The sequence below is a fragment of the Miniopterus schreibersii genome (assembly GCF_964146895.1).
Source record: "Miniopterus schreibersii genome assembly, chromosome: 10".
Classification (NCBI taxonomy): Eukaryota; Metazoa; Chordata; class Mammalia; order Chiroptera; family Miniopteridae; genus Miniopterus; species Miniopterus schreibersii.
Genome location: NC_138110.1, coordinates 68,202,684 through 68,220,501, shown reverse-complemented (window position 1 = coordinate 68,220,501; position 17,818 = coordinate 68,202,684). Strand labels below are relative to the sequence as shown.

The following is a 17,818-nucleotide window of genomic DNA, read 5'->3' as shown; positions in this document are numbered from 1 at the left end:
ATATATATACACACTTATATGTACACATATACATATTATGTACATATACACATGTATACAAATACACATATTATATATAAAAATGTGTAAATGTATATATGTATATATGAACTGCACTGTTTAGAGATTTGCACCAGAGATGACCAGTTTCAGGTTTTACTCACCTTGGTCAACATGACCAACTAGTTTGAGGTAACAACAGTTCTGAATTATAATTTTTTCCATTTAAGTGACCAACTGTTTAACCAAATTAAGTAAAGAATGTTGCACATTAGAAACCTCACTTCTCTTATTATATTGGTCACCTTTACTTTCCCCAGAGACCAATATCCTGGAGAAATTGTAATCACCCTGAGTTGATTCATTAAACATTTATTTTGTGCTTAGTATTTCTCGTTACTGTGATGGCAGAAGATTACAGAGTGTGGTAGTTCTCTAGTTATAAATGTAGCTGAAAGTTTAACACGTTACTATGCATCTTGCTATTGAGCCAATAACTGCAAAATTCTCTTAAGTGAAAGGGGAAGTCTTATTGTTTCAGTTTCTCAGCTAAAGTCTCAATGACAAAGACAATAGGCAGTGAGTTCCTTTCACATGACCTCGGGACTTGCTACACATGGCCAACCAGTCCAGGGGTCACCCCCACAGTCTATGTATGAGAGGACCTTGCACCGCAGAAGACCTTCAAAGAGAATTCTCAGGGGAAAAGGCTGGTTTCCTTTAATTCCCTCTCAATCAGCTCAGAGCTACCTAAAACAATCCTTCATACCTTGGGACCCTCTGCAACCAGAGAGGCTGTTGCTCTATTCCCGGGCTGGTTGCTAGTCTCCTGCAGAACCTCATGACCTGCTCAGTGGGGCATGTGTGAGGCTGGAGCCCTCAAGCATGGCAGATGCTGCCTGCAATAGTAGAGCAAGGCAACTGAGCCTCAGTAAAAGTGGAAATGGGCTACACTTCAGTTAAATGGTGCTAAGGTGAGTTTTCCTGGGGACCAAATGGATACCATGGAGGACTGTGAGACTGGAGTGATCCTGAAAGGTCTCCACCCAGTGGGCTGCCTGGAAGGGGCTTAGGGACACTCCAGTGACATACCACCAGAGGACAGGAACTGAAGGTCATGAATGGTTACCCAAGACTTGCACTGCATACATCCAACAATGGCATGGTATCAATGGACGCAGCATGGGATCGCCAAAGAAATCATCAGGGGGTGTATGAAAAAGAGCTGGCCGTGAAAACACACCCACCAGCTAAGTACAGCAGCCTTGACCTCCTTTCCGCCGCCCCTGCCGATTCTGGAGGAGCCAGAGACACTGGGTAGAAAGAGGAGTGGACAGGAGGGTTAAACGAAAAACTACCTTTCTTCCTCACTGATGATCACCAAGCCGGGGTCAGGCCAGGGGATGGACAAGAGGAGAACCTATAAACTGGACAGGAGAGTGAAAGTTTTAACTCACACTGTACCAGTTATCCTACTATTTGAAAACTAGATTGTTCCATACTTTACAATGACTCAAAAGCCATGGGATCTGCCAAAAATATCATCCAAAGCAAAAGGGGGAGAAGAATTGAGCTATTTCCTGTTGTGTCTTAATAAAAGTGACTCTTTCAACAAACTAGTTACACTAATAAATATCCAACCTATACAAGATTGATTTTTATTGATTTTTTTAGAGAGAGGGGAAGGAGATAGAAACATGGATGAGAGAGAAACATCCCCCTACTGGGGATGGAGCCCGCAACCAGGGCATGTGCTCTGACCTGGCATCAAACTGTGACCTCTTGGTTCCTGGGTCGAAGCTCAACCACTGAGCCATGCCAGCCAGCAAGATTATTTCTATACAGTTAAATCAGAAAGAAAACTAAGAAGATACAGAAACTCAAAATGAGTATTTCATATACCTGCTAAAACTTTAACTCCAGAAGACTGTCAAGAATAGATTGATAATAATAATAACTTTAAAAAGCAGAACTATTCACACCCTACCAAGAGAAACACTTTAAAGAGAAACACACAAAGACATTGGAAGAAAAGAAAGAGCTATACCACACATGCGAACAGTAAGCAAAAGGCAGCGGAACTGGTTATGTTAATATGAGACAAATAGACTTCAGCGCAAGAGGTATTACTAGAGACAAAAAGGAACGCTTCGTGATGATAAAAGGGTAAATCTGAAAGAATTATACAAGCCTAAGCCCTTCACTTAAGACATAATAAGCAAAATGAGATGGATGACTTGCTCAAGGACTCTTAGCGAACTAAGAGAATCTCCAGCTACAAGTCTCTTCTCCCAATTCTTTTTCTTTTTAATTTATCTTTATTGTTGAAGGAATTAGACATCCCCTTTTCTTCCCCACTGACCCTCTCCACCGTGCTCCCTCCCCCTCCCCAGGCCTTCACTGCACTTAGCCCTTTTATATAACCAGTGCCCCAAATCTGAGCCCATTCAACACGAAGGGAACCAGCCTACACGGTCAAAGCCATTGAATCCCCAAGTAAAAGTATCTGGTGGGATGCCTGACTTTACTAGGCACTTGAAAACTGTTGGTTTCCTTCCCAATACATGTACGAGAACTTTAAGAAGGCATTTTCCCTGTGTGGGATCCTCAGGCATAAAGTATTTCCTTTTCAATCTAGATAAAATGAGTTTTGGAGGATCACTTTTTCTTGCCATGTCAGCTTTGCCCAAGTCTTTGCAAGGTCATGTGGTCTACGCAAGTAAAGCAGACAGGGTAAAAATCTGTGATAACTGAATTCATATCACCTCTTACACTCCAAACGAGTCCTGCAATGGGCACATTTCATAACATTCCTCCAAAAACAAAGTCTGAACGTATCATTTTGTTCAGACAGAGATTCCTCCAGATGCTGCGGTTATAATAACCAGAGTCACAGCCTCAGTACTGAAAGCCCAACCTTCAACTTGGTTGAGGCTTCTTCAGAAAATGAACTCTTTCTTGTGGGTGTGTGCTATATAAAGCCAATCCCTATATAAAATGTTCACATATCTTAACAATTTTCTGGATTATTTTTATTACATAATTGGGATGTTATAGGAATAGGTATTTACAGTCACACTGGGCTTTATATTTTCAGAGTCTAGTCAACTCTCCTAAATGTCAAGGTTATAGTCGTAGAGATTCAGGACCCAAATGTGTAGTTTGAAGCCTGTCTATACCACTGACCATCAGTAACCTTCAGTGTGACCTTCAGTAAGCGCTCTTCCCTTCCAAAGGCCTAACACCTTCCCTGAGGGTGGCAAACCCTGATCCACCAGCCCTGCGTTCCCCGCATCAAATCCCTTCCACAGCAGAATGGCTGCTCTCACTTCCAGGAGAAAACGGGCAGGACTTTCTCTCGAAACCTTCTAGCCTAACCCAGAAACCCTACTTAGAAGTGAGGTGTACCTTCCAGGTGATGTACACCTGCAGCTCCTCCCCAAAGCTGGCAGAGCCTTGGCTTGGTAAAAAGTGGACCATTTCTAGAAGGTTTTCAAAAGGCGCTGACGGCTCGTGATGGAGAGTGGGCTGCTCCCGGTTCTCAATCTTGATGTAAAACCCGTCGGGCTGCGATACTTGTAAACTCAAGCTGAGGAAGTAAAAATCAGCATGTAACAGAGCGGGTCAGGGGAGCCTGACTCAGGCAGAGGCCCTTTCAGGATGGGCATTAATACCCCAATCATCTTCACTTTTAAATTTCCTCCTTTCCCTCTGGTAGCCGCACAGGAAATCTCTACGTGTTACTTATGACAGATGGGAGAGGAACTTCAACCAGTTACTCTGAAATCCTTTCAAAGGGAATGAAAAATGGACAGAATGAGGCCAGACTTAAGATGCTCAGAGGACCTCATAGGTTCAAAAAGACTAAAAGGAAATATTCTCTGACCGTACTTCCAAAGTGCTAGTGTGAAATATTTTCTCAGCAGCTGTAATAACTAAACCATAATCCTTCTAAATGTTGTCTTCATTCAAATTTGAACAATGAGATATATATATATATATGATAATCAGCATACTTAGCCAGGACTTTCTCAACACAAAGTTCAAAGAAATTTGCTACGTCAAAAGGATGCCCATTGTAAAGAAGAAACCTCTTAAACATGACTGACGCCCCAAGCTGCAGGAGGACGGCACAATTAAGACTGTCAAAGCCACTATTTTCCTAAGGTTCAACTGCATCATGAATAAAATGCTCACTCCCACCTTGGGAAGTAAAAGATGCTCTTAAAAACAATATTCAGCAGGATATATTCCTTCAATTAATTAATAACTCTCTTACCTTCTCTCTTTGGCACTGATATATTCACAGATCATTTTGAAAATGAAATGCTACAAGAAAATAAATATGAAGCATTTTTATATTACCTAGAGTCCCACTTAATAAAATACTCTGATTAAATAAATGCTTTTTTTGCTCTATATATTCAGCCAAGTTTAAAATAAGGAAATGTCTCTGATTCAGAGTTCTAACACACTATAAGAAAAATAAGCATAAATTGATTAAAATGACACTCTTAACAAGTAAAAAACAGCCTGAGAGTGTGCCCACCAGGAATAAATGGGAAAACTAATCTTAAGGAAAATGTCTCCTCTCATTCTATTATACTAATAAATTATAGTATCAAAATTTCTGTTAGCAGAAATCATGAATAGAGAGTTTTCAAATTACTGATCACCTTTCCAAACTGATCACTGTGCTCCTCCCCAGTGACCAATGTAAATAGTCACGGGATACTTTTCCCCCTGTAATAAGTCTGCAGATGGCTTCAATTTATTGAGCATGGGGCCTCTTCTGCTCAATCATCAGAGTGCTTTCCTAATTTGCCCAGTCTGCAGGATTGCAATAATGGCCTTCAGTTATTCATTCATTCAAGACACATTGATTTAGTCTCTAATATGTACCAGATTGTTCCCTTCCCCAAGAAAGTCATACTGTGGCTAAAATGTGCAAACCCTTCAACAGGAGGACTGAAGTGGGAAACCCAACCTGGAGTTGAAGTCAAGAAAGGTTTTGTGGACAAGACGGCCACTGTGCAATGTCCTTCAAGGCCTATGGGTCCTTGAAGAAGGCTGGGTGCAAGCTCAGCAAAGGCACTGTGGCCACAGACTTTATGTTCTTGGAATTATAATATAGCTCAGTATAAGTGATGCAAATAAAGGTATTGAAACTTCATTGTAGAGGTCCGGCCATGGATGGCTTGTATTTGGCAAATTAGGGAAATTGAATTAAGTCTTGAAAGCAATAGGGAGCTGTTGAAGCATTTTAGAAGTAATGCTATAATGAGATTTGTTTTGTGCAAATTACTTTAGCGGAGTATGAAGAATGAAGTAAAGGGTCAAAGATGTAAACTTATAAAGTAACTGTTTATTTATCTCTCTCTTCTGTAAACCCTTGAGGGCAAGAGCCCTCACAGGATCACTATTACAGTACCTTATACTTACTTAATCGCCAAGAGAATACCTGAATGATAGAATGAATGAGAAAGAGAGTACAATAGGGAAACTGACTGAAAGGTACTAGAACAATCGAGGCATGAGACACAGAGACCATAAACATGGGCAGTGTCGGGCACTAGGAATGAACAGCAGTGGATAGAAATGCAAAATACTAATGGATAGATGCAACACACTGGTGACCTGCTTCATGAAAATTCAGAACCCAGGATGAGACATAGGATTGGAGTAAAGTTGAGGACGTCTGTTTTGGACACAATGATTTGACAGTGCCCATAGGACTTCAACATTAAGATCTCCAGCAGACAACTGGATACAACTGGAGCTTAAGGGGTCAGGGATAGAAGAGCATCCGTGGATGGGTGGCAGTAGAAATGGTAGAAGTGGAAGAGTTATCTTATGTAGAAACTGTCTGTAGAGTGAGAAAGTCAAGAACAATGTAAAGATCTACAAAAAGGACCATTTTAATGACTGGATGGTGGACAAGAAGTTTAGGAAGCTCTGCCTCTAACTTACGAAAATACTATGCAATGGACAAGCAAGCAAGCTCTTGCAATCAGGGAATTCAGGAGCCTAGAAGGGGCATAGCAAAAATGAATTAATCTAGAGCAGTTCCTTCAGGCTGGAGAAGTGATGGGACTTCCCCAGAGCAACCAACTCGGGGAATTTGCACAGCAGCAGTTTGCTAATAGCTAGTGTCTTGGTTTCTGACACCGTAAAATGTGAAGGTAAGAAGAGATGAACTCTGATATTCCTTTTAGCACCGTGAGTTTATGATTCTAATCAAGTTTCATTGCTTGTTCATTCAGGACAAGTATACAGACCCAACAGAGCGGCCTTCACCTTTTCAAACAACAGGGCCAAGGAAACGAGAGAATAAATGAGCCTCCAATCTCGGAGTCCCACTGCCATGCTGAACAAATGGGAAAATGCAGCTTGTTCTTTCCTACTCAGTGATGCTAATGATTTAGTTAAATTGACTTCTTTGAAGGAAAATTACTGTTAATAACCTTAATTTCCTCCTCGTCTCGCCCCCTAGGTACCTGACATTTTAGATAAAATATTTTCATAAAATATTAAAAGCAAAGGAATTATATCTTGGGTCTCTAACTCCATGTTGACAGGCTTTATGAGTCCCTTCTGTCTCTCCTGCCTATAACCTACACTTTTGGTTCTGTGATAAATACATAAAGTATTTATGTATTCTATGCATTTCCCAAGAAACACAATCCATTCCAAATAAACTAAAAACATTGTTTTAAGTTACTCTAAGACCCACCAGAAGTACTGCTGATACCAGCCATGTGGCATAATAGAACATTCCCAACTTCAACTTAAATTTAATCATTGTAAGCTGCAGTTTTCTTTCCTTTGTCCACAAAACCAGACCAGAGGCTTTCCACCCTGACTTGCCCTCTCACCCATGCACAGCTCTGCTTTAGAATGGCATCTGGGCAGAGTCCACCATCTGCCTCCCCAGACTTATTCTCCATCCTTCTGCACCCCTCTTCCTCTCCCTTGCCCTCTGGCTTGTGCCTGGGTTCAGCTAATGGAAGATACCTGTCAGAGTTTGGGGGACAAGAGGAGAGAGAGCAAGGTAGGCCTACTTATTCCCCTGCTGTGTCCCTGCAAAGACATTCAAGTTGTGTCCCTCTGCTCTACAAAAGGACACAGCTCTCTGGGACAGCCCTTCTTGCCTCCCCATCACTGTTGTGTCCCTCTTCAGCACTCACCCAGTTGGGTTCCCTACACATGCCAGCACCTTCTAAAGGATCCCTTTCGTAAGCCCTCCTCAAAGGACTCAGTTTACATATGCCATCTGCCCCCCAGCAGGGCTCTAAATGACACGGGGTTAGAGTAACCAGGTGGGGCCCTCCACTGTGGCTTTTGCAGACATTTTTAAAGGGAGTAATTTGTAAACTGTAGAACGCTATAGCATTTCCATGAGCAAAACCTAGCATAGATATTCTTGAATATGCAAGGTTTCAATGCCAAGGAAATATGACTGAATCCTACCATATTTCTATAATTCACAGTGTGCTATAAAAATAAATATGCAGAAGGCATACAATCAGAATCTGAGTATCGGTGCCAACCAAACCAAAATTTTTCTTAAAAATGGATGTCTGGAGAAACAGATGAAAGCAGCAAATCCATCTTTGAAAACAGAAACATATTTCATTTCCTGCTATTTATCCACATCAAGATTTACTAGGGGTGATTCCAAGTCTTTCTAGGGATGTTGCAAAATTCTAAAAATAAACAAATAATTCATTTCATATTATTGACAACAACTATAGTTATTAAAGTTATCACTTCTGAGAATAGTTGGAAATCAGTGACCTAGATTTTCTGTATTTTCCTCTGTATCTCTCTAAATGAAAATACAGTGTCGTTTTTAATTTATATAGCCTTTTGTCTGTATGTCGTTTCTAAATATCATGGAAATTAACTTCGGGTATCTATTAAATAGTAAAACTCAATAACACAGCATTATCTCTGAACCTGCTAATTCTCTAAGTAGAAGGTAAAAGAGATTTTAAATAATTAAATATTTGAAAGTCTAAAGCTATAAATATACCTGGACAGAATTTTTAGCAATGAAATTAACTTGATTTTCCTAGGTCATTATCAACCTCTGCTGGCTCTGCAGACCAAGCTTCACTCCTTTGACCACATAATTTAAGGGTGCTTGTGACATGTCCCTGGTGTGAGGGGACTTCAATTTTAAAGCTGACCAAACTAATCAGAATACAGATTTTTCAACTTTGATTCTACAAGATCTCTCTTTGCTAAAGAGTTTTTAAATTAGCCTCTTAACTGGTAAATTCTTTTTGATTAAGTATTGTATTTTCAGAGAATTTGAAGGACATAGACTATTTCTAAAGTCATTTCCTGGTGTACCGTATATAACTGAAATCTGATTGAATTATAAAGAAATGGAATAACGTGGGAGACATGCTTCCATCAGAGGATATATTCATAATGTGAGGTTCCACGACATAGAAATTTCATGGGGAACTTTTAAAAAGGCAATTTGGCAGTGCTCTATCAAAATGTAGAAAGTGCATATCCTTTTGACCAAACAGTTCTATTTCTATGAATTAAGCTACATGGAATTCTCACCCATAGGCACAAAGATCTATGCACAAAGATTTTCTATCTTTCAGTCTGCAACACTGAAAACAGGAAAATGGCTGAATAAAATAGGGTACATCAATACTACCACGTTTTAAGTAATGTCAGAAAAAAATAGCTTAACAAGTATGCTGACATGAGAAGATCTCCATAACATACATGTCAGTGGACAAAAGCAAGTTCTGGAAAAACAGTAGGATCCAGTTTATGTAATAAGAAAAGGGCAGAATATATACTTATATATGTAAATGCACAGGAGGAGAGGGAAGAAGCTAAGCTGTTGCCAATGGTTATATCTGGGTATGGGTGTAGGTGGGAGAGAGGATTTTACATTTTGCTTCTGTATTTTTGCCTTATCATTTCAACTGGAATATATGCATCATATATATCATTTTTTTAAAAAACAATGAAAATTTAAAATTCATGGAAATTCTAGAGGCCTTTGGTGACTTGTCCAGTGATAGCGCACCAGCAGATGTGACGGACACCCATCCAGACCCCATCTGGAAAGGAATTTCACTTTCACTTGGTCTAACGGGACTTCTCATTTCAGAGCCAAAATGAAAACCTGGCTGTTAAGTAATTGCACACTGAGACACTAACCTGCAGAAACAGATCTACATTCGATTTGTCCAAGACAAATACAGCAACTACGAAATAGTAACAGGGACATTTTTTGATTGGTTAGACTTCAAATCAGTGATGCAGGCAAAAGACCCTCCATGTCCCCGTCATGAAGCCCATTTCTCCACACTCAGGTGCTCTTGTTTTAAATGGGCACCACGAAATACAAGAGAAAGCCAAGTTCTGCCTCCCTCAACTCTGTATATCCGCTAACATCTTAGAAAAATGAAGGAAGGGACAAACCGGCAGAAATGTAGAATGTGACATTTATGTGCACTGGAAATAAATGGTCAAAACCTTTGTAAGAAATTTAACAGGAAAAAAAATGGCACAAATAAAGAAGACACCGCTTACTTATGGGTGAAACTACTGACATTCTCTAGTACACAGTGTTTCCAAGCACTTAGCTGAGGAAAGGCTCCAAATGGGAGCTCGTGGGCCAGTCGTTCCTTAACCATGTTTCATATGGCTGGCCACCCGTGGGCTGATAAATTTATCTTTATGTTTCTTATTTTTCAACATTTTAAAATAAGATCTCACACTTAAAATAAATCACGCTTCTCTTGCAAATATAGAGGTGGTGGCAACCCTGAGCCCCATGCCCACCTGGCACAAACCGGGCAGACCTGCAGGCAGCCAAACCCTAGGAAGGGACAAGGCTGAGCTCCCGATGGCACAGCAGCCCCACCACTCCCTGAGGTCTCTGACACCTGGGCAGGTGCATGTTGCTTACCTGGCCCTTCAAGAAATCGGAGTGTGCCACACCCTGATCGAAACCGTGAGGAATCTCACCAGGCAAAAGCTGGCCCTCCAGAAAACAAATTCTTTTCTAGGCTCCCCAGGGTAGCACTTAGCAACCTTCCCCACTCAGGCTTCTGGCCCACTCAATGCAGAAACAAGAGCACCTAGAAGTAGCGGAGGACGCGTGGCTTCATCCTCAACTTCCCATTTCAATTCCTTTCACAGCAGGATTGCCAGAAGCTTCTCAGCCATGTTTCAGCCCAGTCGCTTCAAATAATGGCCACAGGACTTTTTGCCGTAATAAACGCTGCAGCAGCACATAACTTTGGTGGCAGGTGATACAACACAATGGTTACAAGTTGGGAGTTCTGGTGTCAGTCTTCCTGGACTGGAACCCTGTCTCTAACGTTAACACCCTGAGGTGAATAACCTGACTTTCTGAGCCTCAGTTTCCCCAAATGTAAAATGGAGACATTATTATTAACCACCCAAAAAAGCTATTGGGAGGATTAAAGGATGGGGCGCATTTTAAGTTTTCAACAGACGTCTGTTTTTTTGTCCTTACTGCTACTATTGTATAAAGCAGAGAACGTGAGTGTCCCATTGAAGCCCATGGAAAACAAGAGCCATGAAGCCTCCTCCTAAATACCAGAGATCCCCAAATTATTCTAGTGGATGCCTCTCTCCTTCCAGGCCTCAATGGCTTAACGTGACCTTTTTTAAAAGCCTATCTGGGAGAAGCAGACACCCTGGGGATAGCATCTGGCTCACTGAGTTATATTTCAAAACCCCAGAGTCACAGAATTTTGAGGCAGTTAAGGATGAATTAATGTTAGGTCACTCTGTCCAACTGCAGTCACAGGGACAGGCAAGTCCAGAAGAAGATCTGGCACTTCAGAGTGGCTCTAAAAGCTGACCGAACTCTCTGTACTTGCCGGGAGGTGGGGGCTGGGGGGTGGGGGGTGGCTAGACCAAGTATTCCTTACTAAAAGTTTCATAGGTATTGACTCAGCCTGCTTTGTATTGGTAGGTCAATGGCATTTGTCCCCAGGGAGGGTGAGCAGTGATACTAGTAGTATTAGCAGAAGTACTAATAGCAGTTGTAGCAACAATAGTAACACAATGCCCAGCATCCTTCATAGTGCCAGGCATTTTTTGCCCTACTGGGTATTCTCATTTTACAGTTGGGGCAACTGAAGCTCGGAGTGGATGCCAGGGTCACACAGGGATTACACAACATAGTCAGGATTCGAGCTCAGGTCTGGCTTGATTCCAACACCTGCAGGTCTCAGCAGCTTCACACTGCCGAGAGCATCCCCACCATGCAAGCCCCCACTCTCCCACCCAGCTGCCTCCAAGAAGTGTTTCTAGAGCAGCTGTCCTTCACCTCACGCGAGTTACAAACCCCCTTTCAAGCTGGTGAATACTATAGACCCTACTCCGCCTAATTTTTTAAATGCATAAAATCAAAGTAAGGAAGCCAATTATACTGAAATATCAAAATAATTTTTAAAGCTGGACACGGAGTAATGTATGTGCTTCTTTTGCAATCCATTCAATGCCAAGGTCAGCAGCCACTCTAACACCTGTCCTGTCATTTGAAAGTAAGTGAAAATAAACATGTAATTCATCTGTCAGCTATACTTATGAACCTGTCAAACTCCTGGGTTGAAGAACTCCTGTTCTGAGGGGGCGAGTGAGATGTCAATCTGCTGGTCTGTGAACTCTTCTCTCTGTATGAGGTGATTAAAATTAATTATTTGGAGTTCCTTTCTTCTTCCTGTTCTAAGGACATCTCCTTGTTCACATCAAGGGGACAAAAACACCCTTTAATTGTTCAGTAGAAAAGAATGCTTTAAGATGGGCGATGTATCTTAAAGTGATGATTTGCCAGGCCCAAGGGTGGCCCAGTATCTAGAGGTGGAATTTCCCAGTCCTCACACACCAAAGGATCACGGGAGAAGAGCTCTGAAGGACACTCCCGATCAAGGGCAAAAGATAATACTATCTTGAGGTCACATGTACGACCTCTTTGAAGGTTTTACAGGTAGCAGGCAAGAGAGGTGTTCCGAGAAAATCCTTCTTCAAATTGATGTCCCTTTCAACTATTTTGATTCCACAAAGAATAAGAAAGAAAAGGTCGATGGGATTCATGCAGAGAAAATAAAAACTCTGCTGGTCATTCATCCTCTTGTACAGAAGAGTCTCCTGGCTGCGATGTGGCCGGCAGGGCATCCCTGCTCTCATCTCCTCTATAAACTTGGGTTCCACCTTCAGCACACGAAAAGCATCCAAAGGCATGAGCTTCCAGCCAGCCTTTTAGAAACTGGGATTTGGGGATGGTTGTTGCAAACAAGGGAAATGGGCCTGGAGAAGAAAAGTGACCCTGAGGTAGTTTTTAGAAAGCAGGCTTACTTTCAATGAGGACAATGCAAACTTCTCACTCATCTAATCAATAATGCACTCTCACCTGGCTTTACTTCCCCCGGGGGTGAAATAAACCCATTTTTATATTCAGTTAGTTAAAGAACCACAGCCTCTGAATGTGCAAAACCTTCATGTCATCCTAAGGCATAGCCAGATAAATAACGTTACACCTTGAGGAAGTATTTCTCCTTTAAGGGAGAGGCTTTATCAAAAGGAAATCGAGCAAGCAGAAAAACAACTACTCAGGAATGTAAGAAGGATCGACACAGGTTATGATATTTCCTGACCGTGCCAGGGAAATAGAAAACTGCAGGATGGAGAGGACTGAGAATGAAGCAGTGTCCTCGCAAACACAGTTCACATTTGCACAGCAACAGAAAAACCCACAGAGGCCCTGCTGCTGACTCTCGGCGATGAAAAGCTATGTTTATTTCTCCATAGGTGCATGTCTTTTTGACAGCCACTAATAAGACCTACAAGTTCACATTATGAGGGGAAAAGCAACTGTTTCAGAAACTTCGGCGTGGACATGAAATACGAAGGGTGATCATTAAAGCGGCTCCCTCAGTCCTTGACCTCATTCTGCACGTGAAGTGCACGAGTTCTGGGTTTTACAGGACTCGCTGTGGCAGACAGTTGATTAAAAACCTGGGTCTTCAGTGCTAAGAAACATGCGATTGCATCCTTCATAAGTCATCACAAACGACGATAATTTAATCACAATCTGTTACATAATTTTAAGTTTCAAAGACTATTTTTGCTTTCCAGAATATATTTGAGTTCACTACTAACGGCATTAAGGGAGAACACAAGAAATCCATCACCTTCCTCGCCCATGACTCTGTTCCCTAAGTACAGTGATCCAAACGAGAAAACTGATTTTCAACCTAAGATTTTAATATTTTAAAATTAAATGAACTCGGCAGCCAATTATTAATGTACTTTTAAAATAATCCCCCCAAATTACTCATGAATTCTAATATTTGAGTTTGCAGGCTACACCTGAAAGTTCGAGGAAGGAAATGCAGAGACAAAATCCAGAGGCAAAGTCAATTCACTTATGATCACATCCTTTCACAAGTTAGCACAGCGACGGGATCTGTTCAAGAAAAACACCGGAGCAGCGCTGAAGCGCAACTTCACCACGGTTTTAACTTGGAGGAAGGGTGGGCTAGGAATGAAGACGAGGCGAGCACTCAGCCATCATTTCAAGTCTTAATAAATCAAACCCCCAAATGGATTTAGTAGTATCCTTGGAAAATATCGTGATCATTTGGATTGCCAAATAGAACTGTTCCATGTTGCCAAAATCAGCAGTACACATTAATCTAAAAGCAGTTGGATGTGTTCTTGGAAAAGACAAAATATTGGTGTTATGAACACTGGCTAGGTCTCTGCTGGGGATGAAACAGTCCAAAGAGATGATTCAGATGTTTAAAAACCCATTTCTGCAAAATCTTTTCAGTAACCCTTTTAACACTTTTAAACTTATGAGATATTTCACTATCTCATAAGACAGGGAAAAAAAACACCACCTCAAGATTCCAGGGCATATGAATAGCTTAACATCACTCACATTTACAGGCACACAAATATAAAAATTAGAAAAGAGTGTTTTAGAACAAAGCTCTTCCACGTGGGTGTGCATTTGTAAAATAAAGGCAGCATTACCCTGACAGATATAAATGTGTACACAGTGATCAAACAGAGTCCTAGAAATTCTGTTTTGACAGTTTACTTGTAGAACAGCATTTTCACCAGTGATTAATTCAGAGCTGGGTAATGATATCATCAAAGCTAAATCAAAACTACTTTCGGATGGCTGAGCAATAGTTGGAGGGAAGCGTCATCGCTAATCTAATACAGGGTACCTTTAGACATGTGACAATATATTATACGCAAAGGTTACTCATTCTGGCAGCAAAAGCCTCATGTACATAAAAATGACAATTAAATGCTAGTAAATTGAATGCCATTAAATTAAATGCTATCCCATTTTAAAAGTGGATGTTTATGAAAACAGGTGTTCTCCCGAGATGGCAATCTTTATGAAATTTCTACAGTTCAAAAGAAAGATGGCATAATAGATTAAAACACCAGCTGAAAAATATGTAAGTGTCCTATGAAAAACACAGCATTCCAGATTACATAACAGGAATAATGGAGATTAAAGCACAGCCCCCGTCCAGCTAGATTTTCATTCGTTTGCATGATTCTATACCTTAGACCACCGAAGTTTGGAGAGTTCATAACATTAGGTTCTCAGTTAAACCGTATAGTTTTTAATCCAAGACTCTTGAAAGAACGGGAAGGATTACGTTAAAAATTTACACACACGCACGAACACTCACGCCCACACAACCTTTCTTTCTGAAGAACACAGTTCCTCCGACGCTTCCTTAACCTCCTGGTCGCCTGCCCAGGTAAAAGTCACCAGTTGCTTTTCTGGATCCTGCTCCCTTATGAATCTGATTTCTCAGTTCTAATTTAGATATTATACAGCTGGCTGTGTTTGAAAGACGCTATTGCCAGCCACACAGAATTGCGAAACGGCTATCTCCACACTCATAATTTACAGACGTCCATGTATCACATTTATGAAAGACAGCGACCTTCCATGAATGTCTCAGCCAAAACTACTTTTCAGACATCTGCTTTAGACCATAGCTCAAATCACTAAAAAGAGTTAAAAAAAAAAAAAAAAAAATGGAGGGTCATCTCTCCAATACACACATATATATGGAGATATAATGGACATTCTCATTTTTCTTGAAAAATTCTAGTTTTGTGATTTTAGATAAAGTTGTACTTAGATACACTTGGAAACTGGCAAAATTCATTATTTCCATACTTCTATACAGTGCTGCCTACAAAGTCTACAGTCAGAAGTACTGTACTAAATAGACAGGATGTAATTAGTTAAGGAAAAGGCAACTTTAATATTCTGAAAATAAGACCACCTTTACTCTCCATCTCTGGTATGGTTTTAAGAGGCCCGAACACTGCCCCCCAACGTGGGCTGGCCTGTCAATGTTGTTTTAAGTGGAAACGGTCAGTCATCTATTATTTTCCCCGAAGAGGTAAGAAGATCCACACGCGTACACAATTACATGCGTTGCACGGTGCCAACTATTTCCAACCAAAATAATCATATACACGTCGGGCCGAGCTATTTCCAGCCAGAAGCGGTGGACGCCTGGGCAGAGTCCGAGGAAGGCCAGTAGGCGACGATTACGCGGGAAGGGGGCGGCCGCGGGGACCCCGGCCCCCCGCGCGCACAGGGCGCCGGGCGCCCGGCACCTGCACCGGCTCCCTGGCCGGGCGTCCGGGGGCGCGCTCGCGCGTCCGACACGCACCCGCCCGGACCCCACCAGCCCCGCGGGCCCGGGCGGGCAGGCGCATCCTCCGGCGGGACCCGAAACGCCTTCTCCTACCTGTCACTTTGCCTGGAGCTGCTGCCGGGGATGCGGCCGCCGCGCCGCCTGGAGCCCTCGAGTGTGCGCGCGCGTGGGTGCGCGCGTGTGTCTGAGAGCTTGTTGGCGGTGCGGCTCGCTCCCCGCTCCCGGCGCCACCGCCCCCTCCCCCCGGAGGACCGGCCGCCGAGCCCCCTCCGGGCCCCGCCGGCCCCGCCCTCCCGCCTGCCCCCGCCCCCGCTCCCGCCGCCCCGCCTCCCCGCCCCCGGGGCGCGCGGTCCCTACCTCTGCGCAGGGCGGGGGTCTCCGCGGGCTGCTCGGCGGAGGCGGCCCGCCCGCCCGCCGGGCTCGGCGAGTCCCCGGCTCCCGGCCTCTCGGGCCCTCGGGGGCCCGGCGCTGCCCGCTCCCCAGCCCCCGACTCTCCCTCCTGGTGCTCGCCTCCCGGCCCCAGCGCCCGAGCAGTCGCCTCGCGGCCCCAACCTGCCCGGGCTACGGAGCATGCCCAGTGCGGCGCGCCCGGGCCGGGCTGGGGGTGGGCAGGGGCCGGCCGGCCGCCGGGCTGCCGCGCGCCGGCGGGCGGGGAGGGGGCGCGGGCGGGCCGGGGAGCGGCGCCGCGGCCCCCGGGCCGCCCGGGACGGTGAGGGCCGAGCGGGGAGGAGGTGGGTGGGGCGTCCGGGTAGCCGCCCCGCTGCGCGCTCCTCGGGGGTCTCCCCGGCGGCGCCCCGCGGACCCGGCGCCCGGGCGGGTGCCCCAGGCCTGGAGCCCGTACGCACAGGGTGTCGCCCGGCGCTGAACCTTGTGCCAAGTGGTCCTTTCTTTGGGAGACCTGCAGCCCCCAGTGGGCCGTGGGGTGGGGCGGGGTGGGGTGGGGGTGGGAGTAAAGAGTGGAGGGCTGTAAGGATAGGCGAAACCTGGTCCCCCGAAGCCGCTGGTGGGGGTGGGGGAGTTCATTTTGTTTGATAGATAAAGCGCTTTCCTCGGCACTGTTCCGAACGCGTTTTATTCTTGCAATCCTGAAAACAGTCCTCCAAAACTAGTACTACTGCTAGCTCGGCTCTCCCCCCGCCCTCCCGGCTGGAACTGAGCCGCAGAGACAGAAAGTGGTTCCAGAAAGTCTTCCCCAAGTGCAGCCTCAGAACCCAAACCCCCCAGATTTTGGTCCCCGGGATGCTGGGGCGTTATTCTAGCCGGTTCCCGGGTCACCCCTGCCCTGCAGGGGCCCCCAGGTCACCCTGGCATTCAGACCCTAATGGTGCTCGGTCCAGCGTCACCCCTCTTTGTGTTGACCCACCCAACGCGCTGCTCTCGGATTCCCCGGAGGAGCTGCCCCCCCACCCCGGCCACCCCCCCCCCACCCCCGGCCACCCCCGCCCAGCCACTCCGCCGCCTCCTCCCAGCTGGCGGCCACCAAAACCCGGAGACGTGGCACCTGCGCATTGGGGACTGGGGCCAGGCTCGCGGCTGAACTGGGCATGCTCGGCCGCCGGAGAAGGTCCGGCTGCCCGGGAGGCAAGGGTGAGCCTGGCCATCCGGCTTGTGGCGATTGGAGGGGCAATGTGTGCGAAACCAGCAGTGCAGGCTCCGAGGGGACAGAGGCAATTGTAGATGTAAAGGACTCGTTGTCCTGACACATCCTGGACTTTTCCAGGCAAGGCAAAGGGGGAAGGGGGCATCAAAAGTTTAGCAACGGGACAACCTTCTACAGGAGGGGGGCTGAGGGCTCGAAGACAACTCCCCAGCTAAAAGCTGCAATTTTAGCTGAGCCCCAAAACAAGTTCGTAAGCGGCTGAGCCTGTCTGCCTGTGAGAAAGCCAAGAAAAATAGCCTAGACCAAGCTCCCCTGCCAGGCTGGAAAAGAAAGATCTCAGGGAAAGGCTGGGTGGCTCCTCACAGTTCGGGGGTTGCCAGATGTGATGATGGTGAGTCATGTTTCCAGGGTGTTATGACAGCTCTTCTCAAACCATAATGTGCATTCAGATCTGCATTTTATCTTGTTAAAGCGCAAATTTTGATTCAGCAGG

General features: G+C 44.7%; 1 protein-coding gene across 4 annotated transcripts in view; it reads right to left on the bottom strand.

Moving 5' to 3' along the window:
• Window positions 1-16,273, bottom strand: part of PLCB4 (phospholipase C beta 4) — a 300,552-nt gene extending 284,279 nt beyond the window's left edge. For 2 of the 4 annotated variants that reach the window (XM_081150344.1, XM_081150342.1), the window contains exon 1: window positions 15,819-15,970. The gene's annotated coding sequence lies outside the window, so the exon portion shown is untranslated. Of the gene's footprint in view, window positions 1-15,818; window positions 16,002-16,082 lie in introns of those variants that run through there. The other 2 variants (XM_081150345.1, XM_081150343.1) reach the window with 2 other exon arrangements.
• Between the last annotated feature and the right edge of the window lie 1,545 nt (window positions 16,274-17,818).